Source organism: Cottoperca gobio, chromosome 13 (genome assembly GCF_900634415.1).
Source record: "Cottoperca gobio chromosome 13, fCotGob3.1, whole genome shotgun sequence".
Lineage (NCBI taxonomy): Eukaryota > Metazoa > Chordata > Actinopteri > Perciformes > Bovichtidae > Cottoperca > Cottoperca gobio.
The window spans coordinates 13933800-13949872 of NC_041367.1; the positions used below are offsets into that span (position 1 = coordinate 13933800).

At 37.4% G+C, this 16073-nt stretch overlaps 1 protein-coding gene across 5 annotated transcripts in view; it reads right to left on the reverse strand.

Annotated features, from left to right (window-relative positions):
- The window catches only part of cadm1b (cell adhesion molecule 1b), a 125803-nt gene that overhangs the window by 97420 nt on the left and 12310 nt on the right, over nucleotides 1–16073 (reverse strand). The window contains exon 1 of one of the 5 annotated variants that reach the window (XM_029447030.1): nucleotides 14846–14874. The exons of the other annotated variants lie outside the window; for them this stretch is intronic. The gene's annotated coding sequence lies outside the window, so the exon portion shown is untranslated. Of the gene's footprint in view, nucleotides 1–14845; nucleotides 14875–16073 lie in introns of those variants that run through there. 5 annotated transcript variants of the gene reach the window in all.

Genomic DNA, 16073 nt, shown 5'->3' on the forward strand with positions numbered 1-16073 from the left:
AAAGTCCAGGTCTCTTATATCAGAACTTAGTTTTCAGTACATCTTAATCAGATCTTGAATGCAGCTCACTTGTTCAGTAATTCACTTCTCCCTCCCAAATTATAAAATGAACACGATAGTGAACAATAAATGAAAATTCCATTGGTTCATTGTGGGAAATTTCGAGGCCGCTAATCCGACAATAAGTTTCACTCAAATAAAATGTTAAATATTAATAATGATGCACTGTGTAGTAAATAAAATAGGGAGTGATTATGGACACAGTCACGGTCCATTTGTGTCAGTTATGAAACCTTCAATGATTTATTGCTATTTAATTGAGGTGTTACTGTCTGTCAGCTGTACCAATTCTCCAACAAAAGGTCAAAACACAAATATAAAATATCAGAGTTGGGGCTCCTGAAACGATTAATCAATTAATTGAAAGGTTCAATTGACGGAAATTAACCTGCAACAATTTTGATAATCATTAGAGTTGCTACTCAAAAGTGAATAGTTGCTGGTTTTCACACTCTTTTAAAACAGTCAACTGCGTGCACTTGGGTATTGAAGTGCATATCAGATAAAACAAGACATTTGAAGACATCACCTCGAGGTCTGGGAAACTGTGATGACTATATGACTAAAATAAACTTTGTTAGATGCAGGCCTGATCTTTATATTTTAAACTAACATGCTGGAAGCAAAAGGTTACAGTTTTGATCACTGCAAAACATCTTCATAATAACTGCTGCTAGCGTATTGAATGTTGATTGTTTCTTAAATATATACTCAATATTCTAATGTTAAATGTAGGCAGTACCGATATAGATGAAAAGCACAATGTGCTGTCAGAAACACTCAGAATTGAAATGGGATGCTTTAATAGTCTTTAAATGCAGTTCAAACTTGATTTGACAGAAACATCCATGTTGTTGAACCCTGAGAGCTATTGGACATACTGTTACACACACAGACACACACACACACACACACACACACACACACACACACACACACACACACACACACACACACACACACACACACACACACACACACACACAATTGTTGTTGTTATGACAGCACATGATTATACTGTCCAAGCAACCACAAATCAGATCTGGTCACTTGTAAATTACATTGTGAACACTCACCACTCTAAATATCACTTCAGCACAAAAAACTGAAAAACAACTAAATGGAAAACAACTAAAAACACTTTCCTTGTAGAGAATTTATATGAAACCTGTGAATACCTTTGAGTATATGCTTTTAACTTCATGATGTTTGCTTCTCAGCGTGATGCGTGAGGTGTGAAATTAGTGTGAGTTGATCTTTAGTTCCTCTCAGTATTCTTTAATGCTGAATATGTCCAAAACTATGGCTCTTTGAACTATGTCTTCATTTGTGACAGTTGTGAACTGCAGCTTCAAGTGTGAATGAAAATGTGTAAAACTTTGTGTTGCTTTTTCTCACCACAAACGTCGAGCTACTGAGTGTTATTCTCTGAAAGTGTTGGTGGAAATCAATAAAGCATTTAATAAATGTAATGAAAGGGGCATTCACCTGAAAAAACTTGACTTAAAGTTCATCTTCCAGGTCCTTTGTGCAGCACTTGAAAAACAGATTGTAAAATCTGTTTGCTCACTCCCAATTGAGATCCAATTTGCCTTTACTGTGGTCCTTGTCACTGTTAACTAGGTCGGACTTTGAGTTGGGCTGGATCCAAATTACACTCCGTCCAGTCCAGTCTGATAACAGAGTGGATCCAAGCAGACATCTTCGTCACTGAGAAAAAGGCTAAACTGCCATGCTAGCTAAATGATAACATCAATATGCTAACATGCTGACAGTGACAATGCTACGTAACACGCTGAATTTAAGGTATAATGTTTACCATGTTCACCACTTTAGTGTGTTAGCATGCTAACATTTGCCAATTAGTAGTAGGCTACAGTTGAGGCTGAAGGGAATGTCACTAATTTTGCAGCTAGGCCTAATTGGATATAAACCAAAGTAGGCTAATGGACAAATGATGATGATGATGATGATGATGATGATGATGATGATGATGATGATGATGATGATGATGATGATGATGATGATGATGATGATGATGATAGTGAAAGGATTCATCCTCTTTATGCATCTCAGATTTGGTTAGACACAATTGTGTTCCTCAAATCACACGACTTAAGCCGAGTCTAACAGATTTTTAAATCAGGTTGCATCACGCACATGAGGAGACATTCCAGACTTTTTTCTCTAATCTCAAACACACGACAAGATTTGAAAATAATGGCGAGATTTTACCTGTCAGTTTTAATATCTGTCCAAAGTAGTATGTTAGCTAACGTTAGCTCCAAGGGCAGTACGTCTCTCTTATTGCCTATTGGGGTCACGGACAGAAACTACTGACGTAATATCCAGATTTTGAATCCTAAATATATAATATAATAATATAATATAATATAACATAATAACATGTTTGGAATTAATTGGGGCGACCTGATAATGCTGCAAACATGCAGTTCGGGATGGTTAAGACTGGGTCCCTCATTTTACCAGATCATTTGTGCCGAACATCAGTACCGATGAATTTCTCATCCTATTGTCGGGTCGTGTGAATCGGCCCAACAATTCTGTAGTCTGAGCCCGGCTTTAGCAGAAGATACCACTGCCAGAAATTGAACCTGGATCTCTGCAGTGGTGCGCATGTGTTAAGATAATGCATCACCCAAAGAGCTTGTGATTCTTTTCTTTTTTAATTGACTAATCTAGATCATTAAAACAAAATTACAATACCATCAACAACAAAAAGCTAGCAGTCGTGTTCTCGCAATAAAAAATCTCTTTGGAGCTGCTGAATGCTTAGATTGGTGTTGGTTTATACATAAAGCTGCAGAGAGAGGAAATGCAAATTGTGAATATGCTGACAGAATGAGTCAGTATGAAGAAAACTGTGGTGCACAACAATCAGTCAGATTTAAAGAACGAGCCCAATAAGTCATTAAACTTGCACCAAGCTGCTTTGAATAATCAAAAGTGCAAAGAGAAAATCACTCTCCCTGCCAGGGAAACAAGGACAAATTGCTGTCTGCATCCCATCACCTCTGTCCACCCGAAACAGCCTCATCGATACATAAATCTATACTTTATCACATCCAAAGTCTGGTAAGATAAAACTCCCTGCCCACACAGGCTAGGCAGCTTCCATTTTGTGAGAAGCACACACCTCAGAGACAGCTGAGTCTCACTGACTGTTTCATCAAAATTGAAACTACCAAATAAAGCAGACTTGTAAATCATACGTCCCTCACAAACATCAAGATTTCCTTCGAAGGCGGCACCACTTATTTTTCAGCCATGCATATTTAACAGTTGCTCTCACTTGGGGGGAAACGGGCCACTTCATGGAACTCATTCCAGGAATTCATCAGTACTCTGTCAGAGAACATGGCAGCCAAATCTTTCCATGTCAGAAATACACGGAAAAGGGGAAAAAAAGCTGTAAGGAAATAAGACATGCTGATGATCTTCTGTGCTTGTGACACGATGAACCAAAAAATAATACTATTCTTAGAAAAGAAAGCAGTCATATTACGAAATCATTCAGAAGTTGGGGAGCTGCAAAAGAACCAAGCACCATACATGCAATCTGTTTCTTAAGATGACTTCCGCTCTTCGCACTATCAAGTTGTATCATCCGTCTCTCTCGCTGCCTAGATCTTAAGATTAAGCACAGAGTAAGATAACATAAGAATAAACGGTGTTGTCTCTGACTGCATTACAATGCTCTGCACTTATATTTACATTTTTAGGATTTAATCTTATCCTACCTAATATCAAAAACCATACAAATCCTAATTACAGAAGCAATACGCTGACAACTTTGCTTTCCCAACTTTTATCTACAGGCAGTATATTTGTGGCAAAGGCTAAACTTCAGTACAAAAGAACGGCAACAAAACAATAACAAAAATAAATAAATATTTGGCAGACTACCATGAAAGCCATGAAAGTTCAAAGACATGTGAACTTGCGGTGCATTGCATCATGTGGGGGCACGCCAACGAGTCATCTGCCACGGAGCTCATTCCAGACAAACCTGCAACCGAGCTTTTGCAGAAAATGTGAAAGATTCATTGATCTTTTTTACCACCACCATCACCTCATTTAAATGAAAAAAGACAAAAAATACATATTTATCGGATATAAATAAGAAGTAGACAAATCTAATTTATTTCAGGGTCAATTTCATCAGCTTCCAGTGTCAGCGCAATCAATGGCAGTGGAAACACTGTTCTCCTAAAGTAAAAAGAAATAAAAAACGGAACTCTTCGTAACTGCCATTGTGAGACTCTGAGTTGACGTGGCTGCATCATAAAGGTCTAATTTAGCCTGTTTTTCTAAGCGAGAGCTGCATGAACACACCCACCAATTGCCAAATGACCTCTGCAAAGAACTAAAACACAGGGTGTTTTCCTTCTGCGCAGCCATAATGATACATTACTATTTATGTTCCGGCAGCTGGTGGGTGGCTCTGCTGAAAAGTCACTTTATTCAGCCTCCTTTATTTGCACCCTGAAACTTGTAAGGCCCTGCGAGGTTCAATTTTATATATTTTATGTTAGTTAAGATGTAAATTCCTTTTACAAGTTGAGTGATGGCTCCAAGTTTTTTGCAGCTGTGAATAAAAATAATCCTCATTATGTAAATGATTTTTTCAATAGACTTCTTTGTTTAGTGCAGTTCTAGCTTTGTGTTTAATGTTCAATGTAGCAATAAGACCGTCCACTACTTACTGTAAATGAATGGGGAGGACAGAGTTTAAAGCTCTAACGATTAGGCTATTAATAAATTAGTTCTAATTGACAATTGTTTTGATTATTAATCATTAAGCAATTTTCTTCTGCAGTTTACAGTTCCTCAAATGTGAATGTTTTCTGCCATCTCTGTGGAATAGTAACTTTAACATCTTTAGCTATTGGACTGACCAAACAATTTGAAGATGCCAATTTGCAAAACTGGGATTAATCGAGAAATAAATCAATTTAGATTAATCACTCAAAGAAATAATTGTTTGTTGCAGTCCTAGTTTAAAGCAACACGATATTCCTCTCACAAACGAACAGTTGGGCTCATGAGAAATAAAACACACTCTTGCTCACTGTTGCTGCTACAGCCTCACGTGGTCTGGTATGACCAGTAATTTATGGCGACTAATATTAGCTTCCATTAGCAAACTTTAAAGAGAAAGCAGTGACATAACTGAACCACTTGAATAACTTCCTGACTCTTTTTAATTTACAGTGTCGCTTAAAAGTCAAACACCCCAGTCAAACACGGGGCTCTGATTTTCACATGTTCACACGTTAAAAAGGTGCTGCCATCACTGCAGAATTTTCACTTTGTTATGCCGGAAACAAGCCCAAGTGTTCAGACTCTACTTTAAACTGTGAATCTTCACATAAAGCTCAGTTTTACTAAAAGGAGGTGCATAATAACATTAGTATCAACTGCTCTTATTTATTTGAAATATTTGACAAAAGTAGACCCACCCTACACTACTTCAGGGGATCCACAGGTGTACCTTGTGACTAGAATATCAATGTTTCCCCATTTATCACTAAACTATTAAGAATTTAAGAGCTGTGTTGTTTTCTGTATTTTGTATTGTGTATTAGAGAAATATTTTCAGAGGTTTCCTGTGTGTGTTTATTAAAGATCAATGTCTAAACATTGTGGGTCACATGTCCTCCTCCTCAATCTCTCGTCTGTTCTCTGCTGCCAAGGGCACTGTGCAGTATAATGCATGCAGCAAAACAGTAGGCACACTGGGCACATGATGAGAAGTTAGATATGCTTTCTTTAGGCATTGAATAACGCACGCAATCAAAGGTGAAATTAGCACTTTCTGGTTTATTAAATCCCAGGGAGGGAGTCATTTCATTATTCTGCCTCTCCACTTTGCTTCTTACCGCTGTCACACCTCAAACTACAAATTAATTGGGTTAAAAATGCAACAACAAGAAAGGCTGCACTTCATTTTATGCCAGATTTTGCACAGGCTAAAAGCCCGTACATTTTCTGTTGCTTCATTTAGTTCCCCCAACAGACCTTCACTAGACCCAGGCCTATTAATGTATGTATTTAAATGTATATGATTTGTATTCTCCGGGCACTTCTCAAGTCTCACATTTCTCATCGATGATTAATTGTGAAATATAGTATCTTTGTGTCATCGAAGCAAGAATCTCCAGGGGTAAGGGAATATTTAACTGGTTCATAACAATAAATGGCACAGAGTCTGAGGCTTGTGTGAGAATATAAATTATTCTATGGGTTCACAGAGCCACTACAGTGAGGACCAGATTTAATATTATGATTATATTATATTCTGTTGTTTCAGACCTATAGAGGTATTGTCCACGTCATTCTTTTCCAATATGAGGAGCTGCATATTTTCTTATATTAAGTATTATTCCCCATCAAGCAAGAAAACCAATCGAAAGAGCAACCATGAAAATATACTATATATATATATATATATATATATATATATATATATATATATATATATATTAATATGGGGATAATTTAGAATTTTAATGTAATTATTCAGATCAGTGTAGTTTCTATGGCTCATACTCAAACCACACACTGGAAGCAGGATCAGTCTCTGTCAAACAATATCAAGGTACTGTAAATAGCTTGTCTTGGTTCAATATTGATTCTGGGCTAGGGCAGTTCTCAGAGTAAACTTTATCCATGTATGCATCTGAAGGCTGGGCAGCGTGCACAGTTCAGTCCTGTTCGACTTGACAGGCCCGAGCTATTAGACAAAACAAGAAAACAATGCTGAGGCTGCTGAAGTAAGAAAAAGTTTTCGACTCTTTTTCATCTGCAAATTAGCCATTGACAAGATCCAAATGGGTAACCTTAATTAACCGAAGCTGCTGCGCTCCAAAGTCTGAACCACCTGGCTGTCAAACAGAGAACACAGCTGGCCATCGATGTGCGGTCAGCGAGAAATGGACTCCAGTGTGTGTGTGTGTGTGTGGGAGGGGGGGGACGATGACGACGACTAAATCTCCTTCTTATTACAATATTCATATTATTCAAAAATAATGGACACAATAAACACAACGTATTTGTGTGTGTGCCCTTATGGGCTATTCATCTTCTCCCTTCGTATTTAGGGTGACTACAATTGAACAGAATGGGAATGAAAACAGTTATCAAAAGCTTTTGAAAGTCAGTCGGGGAAGAAAGTAAAAATGCTCTGTATGCAGAAGAAGCATAGTTGGTTGAGCGAGAGATGTTATATACTGTTACTGCAATTTAGTCTATAAAAATAGAGATACAGTAAATAGTAAATGAAATCTTCTTCTGCAAAGGTACTAATAACTACACATCGCCGATAAAAGTAGTGAAGTCAAAAGTACAATATTTTGATCAGCTGTACAGCCTACTTTAAAGGTCTGCATTAGGACAGAGAAGTTGCTTCAAATTAAAGAACGTCCACAGACTGTATGACAAGTATTTCCTTAAATGGGGCATGTACTGTATATGTCTTTTATAAATACATCAGTGAACGCACGGGGTGCAAGCACATTGATATTGATTTCCATGTGGGAGTTGAGCTTTTGTACTTTCTCTCAGAATTGTTTTGTCTCTATTTTATTTTTTGCTTTATTTCTAAAAAAGCAACTTTGGATCTTGGTTGACCTTCTTGTAGCTGTGTTTGGCTGGGAATTGGAAGTACTTTATGGAAATAGGCTTTATCTTTATTTTTATTTTTTTTACAGTACTGTTGTTGTAGTACAACATAAGCCATAGAAATCTAAAATATTCCAAAAAAGTGAAGTGTAATGCTGAATAAAATGGAAATAAAAAGTAACAATATCGTACAATTACCACAAAATTGTACTTGAATAAATACAAAATAACCTTTATGGACCATTACTGGATGGACCACCATTAATTCTATGTAATAATGAGATTCACGTTCTAGATTCAGTTCAGTTCTTCAAAACCCTTTCCAAACTTTGTAGCAGCCCAGTAAAATGTCCTACTTATTAACATATGGTGTCTGTGAAAAAAAAAAGAGGACAGTCGCTGTAATTTCAAAACCTCAAATGGTTTCCTCACATACTGCGAACGCAGCTTAAAGAACTGCTAAGATATCGTTTAAGTTTTTAAAGGTCATATAGTTTGATCATTCATGCTGCACAAACTGGCAACAGATGTGATCAGGTCGTGTACTTTGGTCAAGCTTTCTTCCGACCCAGAAAAGAATTGGACTGGGAATATTCATGTCTGCTTCCTCCAGAGACTCCCTCTTTCATGACCGTCATCCGACCCTTCCTGTAGCACACATGGGCAAACTGCCACACCATACTGTAAAAATGCTACCAGATGGCCTCCATATCCTCTTACTGGCTGAGTCTGTGGTTATGGGTTAACTGGGAAACGCCCACTCCGAGTATTTTCACTGTGATTGTAGCTGGTGCTGTTTGGGAACACACTAAACAGTGCAGCCAGCTTTAAAATCAACGACGCAATAATAAAAGTAGAAAAAAGCCCAAACGAGAGGAGAAATGTTCATTCGTTGCTCCTGTATTTTCTTAGGAAAAATATACAGTGGCCATTCTGCAAGTTACTACTGGTTTGTAATTAAACTAGAAATGTATCAGAAATGTATTTGTTCTGAAGAAAAAAAACAAATCTTAGGCTACATTACTGCTATCCCTAGTTTGTGCCGCTCATGTATTATACTCACATTTGAACTAAGTGTCCAATTCTCTGAAAGTAAATACCTAGAGATCCTTGAAAAAACACTTGTTTGGTTCTGAAAGTTTTTTCCAAAATCCTCCTTTTTCTACATTTCTAACCATTTGGATGAAAAAACATTCCATGTGTTTTTTTATAGCCAAAGCAAAATAAAAACATGTACTGTCGGAGAGAAACATCAATATATAACAATATAACTGATGACAAATGTTTTAATTGTGGTTCACGTTATACAGTAATCGAGCTAGAAGATATGTCAGTTTTACTATCTTTTTTCACATTAGGAGAAAGAGGCACAACTTGGGGAATTGTCTTTTAGTGAAGCTGAAGGAATATTTGTTCATCCAGATGGTCAGAGGAATCTGAAAATACCGTCTGGGTTTTACAAAGATTGAAAGAATTTTTAAAAGATTGGGGTGTTAAAGCTCCTGAAAACTTGGTTTTAAATCTCTATAACATCAAATATCCATGAATAAATAAGCAACAATTGAAGTTGAAGTTTTGAAAAAATACCCTTGCATAATTTCACAACAGTGCTTAAAAAGATGTGTCTGTGTGGTTTCCTCACAACTGTTCATATGTTTCTAAATCCTGATTGGTGAATGGAAATATGTGATATCACCTATTTTAATTCAGCAATGGCCACGAAAAACATCAAATCTCTCATGTGAAATGACCAAAACTGTTACAACTTTGGCAGAAAACAGTGTGTTCATGTAGAAGCCAATTAAAGAAAAAAGCTGTGTGAAGAAATTGTATTTTTGTGCCTTATGTAAAGCTAATACTAATAATAACAAACAGCCAGCCAGTATTGTATTGACTGATCATGCTCTACATATTTTATTTTAATCATGATGAAGCAGTTATTGAGATGCATAACTGTCTACTTCTGCATTTCACAAAACGTAAGGTGATATGTCACATTTTCAATAACTCACTTAGCGCTGGATTGTCAGAGATGTCAGAATAAACAAAACAAATCATGCCTAATTGTATCTAAAATTAGATAAACTGCGAGACAGGAGGGTTTGTAACAGCGAGGCAGTCAGGATGAAAGAGCAAATCAAGTCAAGATCATTGAGAGGTGAGTAACAAAGCTCTGCGAAGCTTTACTGTTGTGGAAAAAAAAAAGCTCCTCACCCCAAGGTTACTATCAGCCAGGCTATGTGCGGCAAATGAAATACTCAAGGAAGACATAAGTCTCATTAAGGCCCATAAAGGACATCCCTAATAAAATCCTCAGCCTGACATGCAAGAGCTCTCCAGTGATGGCTGATTAATTGCTGGTGCAAATGAAAGCATGAGAGATAGCCACGGCTCTGGGACTGTAATTTATCCTCTCCTGTCCTGTCTTGTCCTCACAGCCTGGGGAGATCGTCCAGGAAGACAGGAGACGGAGAGTGGGTGGCTGGCTCGGAGGTGGGAGTGGGGTATCATCTTCATATCATGTGAGGGAAAACATGTTTAGGTGGCGGGTGAGATCATTTGTTTAGATTGTTTCGGTTATAACAAGCTGTATGTGTTGACATGTGGGTGTCTCGATGGGGGGGGGGAAATTCCCCGAGCAGGTCAGACTGATAATGATGACTGCAACATGGTCCGTGTGAAGAAATATGGTGGCGGCAACGATGACCCAAAATATATTCTGGGCAGTCATACATCAAGTAAAGACGATGCTATTTTATGACAGCTCGCTCTGTAATCCATCAACAATATAATCTCACTGATTCAGCCAGGATATATATTTCATCATTTCATCATCGACTTTTGTCAGATCTCTGTTTATGATTAATAGAGATGCTTCCAATGCCAGGAGGGCATACTTGTCAAACATATGGCTAATGAGTGAGTAATTACCTCCATAAAATGCTTTGATGCTTTGCCTTTAATCATATCCGATTCAGACTAAAGTGGATTAATCAACGGTTAAGGAAGGCTTTGAGAATAGCCAGTGATGTAACGGGGCGCCTGCAGCCGAGGTTATGAGACAGACATGGGGGTCCAAGGACAATCTGAGGCAGGATAATGCCCAGCTGAGGCCAGACTCACACCTACCCTCTAACTGTAATAAGTGGCTGTGGCACATAAAGAGGATTGAGGAAGGAAACAAAGGAATGGGGTGGAGGGAAAAACAAGGACATCCCTGCATAGACACAGCAGCTACTTTTACAGGAACTGGCAATCCTGCTGTCCTGGTAGTAGTTTATCGTGTAGATGTCATAACTTGCTTAGAATAACCTGGTTAAATTCACACTGCAAGGAAGAGAAACAAGGTGTTGTTTTTTAGCAAAAAACAATCTGGCATTTGGCAGATCTTAGCTGTTACTATTGAGATAATCATTTCTGTTTCATGTGTTAGGGGCTGGCAACGATACCTCTCAAAGTGTTTTCCTTTTGTTTTTTTGGCAGAATGTGATTTCTTTAGTCATGTTCTGTTAATTGGTTTATTCTTACTGTTATACTCAGTGTCGTGATGACACATTTTTGTGAAAATAGCTTAATCTCATTTGAAACTCTTTGAGCAATATGACCTCAATCTGCTATCGCAATTTATGTCATTTAAATTACAATTCCATTGAAAGACGATAAATTATCATATTGAATTATTGATTGATAAAGCTGGCCATGAACCATAAAAGCACCAACGTCTTAGGCCTATTTAGTCTCTCAATACCGCATGACTTTACCCTTAACCCTAACCTGTTCTCAACCCCAAGCCCATAAATTCCTTCTCAAGATGTAAATCTTTAAAAACGAGTCACAAATATATATTTGTATTTGTTAAAAAAAGAAGAAGAAAGTTTAAGATATTTCCTAAAACTGCTGGGCACTGTAGATTTTAGCAAACACTACTCACACAAGAATAAATAGTGCACTCGTTGGGGACTATTTTCAACTGTGGATTGATACAAATGTGGTCCTTAAGTGAGTATTTACAGAAGATTTATGTGTTTTTACTAGTTTTTTGTTTACATATTTTCGACAGGTATATTTTCCAAATATTTTGGTCATCAGATCTACTGGTATATTAAAATTAGCATCTTAAATGTTACGATATGTGGACACAAGGAATCTGCTAAACGCAGCTTTACAATACGAAGTTTATGGCACGATCATAAAGGCAATGAATTTCCATTTCCAGTTTAATCATATCATCGAAGCTACTGATATTTAAAAAAAAAAAAACACTGTGAAATCACCCAAAACGTCCATGTTGAAATCACTTTCACAATCAGTGTCTTAATTCTTGATTGGTGGAGATGTTGTTGTGGAGCGCTTTGCTGTTTGATGCCTGTCTTTAACTGTAATCTCTCGTGTTGGGGTTGTACTCGTCTGACAGTTGCCACAGATTCAATTTATTTTCCGATATAGACATATAGAAGAAGAATATGACAAATTTATGCAAAAAAAAAAACATGTTGCAAGTCTCATGCCTCATATCTCTCCTCTCATTTCGTGTCATCTTTCTGTTAACTATTAAAAAAGACAAAATTGGGCCGAGGTTGGATTTTTTCTTTAACTTAAGTATAACCAAAAGCCATTTGACTCCTGTATAAATGTAGACAGCTGAGCTCTAGCCGAAGACATTTGGATGGACGGCAGAACCACGGCACTGTCAGACTCTTCAGTCTAACATGATTGAAGAAATAAAAAATTCAACTGAAACAACACGTAGGACCAAAAAAGGGCGTAAAGAAACATCACCTAAACATAACTGCCAATTTATGTGATGCTTAACACAACAGCATGGAAGCGATAGCTTAATAACGGGAAACAGAAACATCAAACAACTGCGACCGAAACGGGCGAAGGCTTTCTGCCAGACTCATTGTCACTGTCTGCTGGTGGTGCGTATGCTGCAGCTCTAACAGATGATATATCATGTGAACTATCATACAGCTGGCTAGAGTGATGATGATTTAAAAGGCTTGGTGAGAGTAGACAGCTCGTCTGAAAGCCTTGTTTCACTGTGTACGCAGTCTGATGTGATGCATCCGAGAGTCACCTTCAAATGCAGCTTCTCTTGAAGGCTTGATGGGTCCCATAAATACCAATCGTAATTATGACCCACCAGCAAACAAATCTCCATTTTGCAGGCCATTCTGACAAGAGTAAGGGTAAACCAACTGGGTCTTTTGCATATCTTGTTTGACTGACATGTAATTTTAACGGTTTAATACTCCATAATATATGCCATTGTGGATGGCAGGGCTGGTCCAGGTTGGCAAAACATGGAGTGAAGAGTGAGATGTTTTGCCGCAAATTGCATCAATGTTGATGACATAAGCGGTGATGAATATTCGGAGGTGACCTACTCAACACAAAGAACGATGTCCGGGACAAAAAACAAACAAGCACTTGGTTTGTCAGCTTGTGTGTCGAGGGAAGTATTAAACATAATTATGCATGTCACCTGTCACACTAACAGTTTGTTTACTATTAATATATAATTTCAAACTGTAGGCGTTGCATTAGCACGAGGTGGAAGCATTTTCCTAATAATGTCACTTACACTTATATCTTTGGAGTGACACGTGCTTCCCTGAGGGCCCCGCCATCATTCAACACTATGTCAGCCGTGGGCACAATGTGTCATCCATGAAAGTTCCCTCTGCTCTCTTTCCATCTACCTATGCTGCTAATCAACAGGTTATCAAGTCAAAGAGACAACAAGTATGTCTTTATTCTGCCGGAGTGATGTTTACTGTGAGTATAAAGGACTAAAATACGGCTGTTCATACTTTTTGTTTGTTAACTTTCTTCCTGTTCCTGACAAACAAATGTGTAACAGTTCCTGTGATAACATAGAAGAGTGTGGTTACCTTTATCTTATATTTTACATATAACTTTGCCTCTTATTTACTTAATGTAGTAATTTATTGTCATTTTATCCCTCTTCCCTCTGTACCCTAACAGGAGTTTCCCTTTTTTTTCCTGTTAAAGCAAAAGTTTGACATTTCAGGAAACATTTGCTGAGAGTTAGATGGGAAGATCGATACCACTCTCGCATCTGTCCATTAAATAAGCTAAACCCAGGAGACAGTTACCTTAGCTTAGCACCAAGACTGGAAACAAGGGGAAACCTATCCTGGCTCTGAACAAAGGTGAAATAAAAATGAAAATCCACCTACCAGCACCTCTAAAGCTCAATTCATAACACAATATATCTTGTCCGCTTAATATTTATAAAAAACATAGTGTAAAAAAGAACAAGATTTTAGAAGAGCCAGGAGACTGTTAGCTTAGCGCAAAGACTGGAACCTGGACCGCCGTCAAATCTCAACCTTTTTAAACTCTGGTTTTTGTAGAGATTAAACAAGCACAAATGTTTTATAACATGTGTAACATAGGCTATAACAGAGACAGTTCATCTTTGGCTATAACAATTAGTGAGCTTTAAAGGTGTTGGACAGAGTCCTGTTTCCCTTTATGCTAAGCTACGCCAACCCTCTCCTGGCTGGAGCTTAGCGTTTTAGCATACAGAAATGAAAGGATGTCTTGTAATCAAACTCTGTTTTTCTTATCCTAAATTGAATTGATATAATGATGGACGTCAAAGACTAAAGTAAAAGAAATATGCTTGATTAAGTCCAGTTGGATTCCATTCTGAACTATAAAACACCACAGAAGAGATTAAGTGTACTGTTTTGACCTTAACTGAGGCACAGCAAAATACTGCTTAAAATTCATTTTCTACACATGGGTCCCTTACCACACATTCCAACCTTGAGATTGGACAAAGGGGAGAACAAATTGCAGTTGAACCATACACATATGTAGCGAGAGGCAAGATCTGTGTAAATGAAAGCATCACTTAATACATTGGAATGAAACCTTGACTAAAGTCACTGAAAAGACAACCATTGAAACACGTTTTTGTTCTCTTCAATATTCATCTTGTACACTTTTTCACTGCGACGAGTGAAGAGTGGACACAAGTGAAGTTTTGAAACTTTATTGTACAACGAAGGAATTCAAACCATGTATATGATTGAATACAAAACGTATAAATTACAAATGAAAGTAATTAGCAACTTGAGTATAGGAGTATAGTATAGTAGCCTACCTTTATTGTGCGTCTTTATAAATCAAAAGCAATGATCAACTTTCCTATTCCATTCAAGATGCCGTGACATTTCTGTGAAGCAAATATTTGGATTTAGCAATCTTAGATTTGAAAGTATTTCCTTTCATTGCAAGAAATCTTGAATAAAACAAGCAATCGAAGATGTAAGGCAGAAAGGAAGAGGAAATAAAGGATCGTTCTAAAATTATGATCACTGTACAACAAAGAGAAAAGCTCACAAGGAGCACTCAAACATTAAGTTAGAAACAACTTGCACATGAAAATTCATGAACTGGAGGGGAAATTTAGGTGTTTCTAAATCTTAAAAGGTGAACAAATTAAATACCTGACAAAAGACATCACTTTTATGTTGCAAGCGATGTCTGCCTTTCACTTAAAATGTGAAAGAACTTAATTATTAGTGCGAAGATGACTCTCAGCAGCAGAAACGTCAATAAAAAATAAGAAATGGTCCCAGGCCAGATGTGGCAAGTAATGAGAGTGTTCATACTAAATTATGAGGGCTTTCCTCAGATTTCTTTCTTGAATCACGATGTTCACGTCTTTATGCCATTCATTAAAAACTCTTTATTATCATGACCTAAGCCCTTTTTTATACTACTACTACTGCTGACATAAAATACATGATTTACCGTATTACGTTGTTTGAAACACACAGTAGTAGAAAAGAGAAAGAGAGACTGAGAGGAAAAGACTCCCATGCCATATATATCAGTAGACTTTTTGATTTTCTTTTGTTACCTGGGTAAAAACTTTCTTCAGCTTCTATCGCTTCACCACAAGCAAGGCTGCTTTCTGATGATTCAAATAATTCCAGCCCCTCTCTTCAAATGGAACATTTTGATGGATTATGCAGTGTCAACCTTCACCGCACTGAACACATTTGAATAAATGTAGATTTGAGATTTACTGAAAGATGAGGCCAACGTGTCAAAGTGATACACAACTGCATGCAAATGCTCTGTACTTTGAAGCTGTAGCATTTCTAAAATGTGGTGTGGAATTTTACAAACTTCCAATGCCACAAATATAAATTGTTTTTCCATGTTAATGTCATTTATTCAGGTGGCTGTCACAGCGCATATTGCATATTGTCATATTGCTGTGACAGGAAGTAATAATAGTGATTTGCCTGAGATCTATTATTTTATTACAGACAAAGTTTCCATTTGCCATCATCTCATTAGGAATTCAATGAGAAGAACTT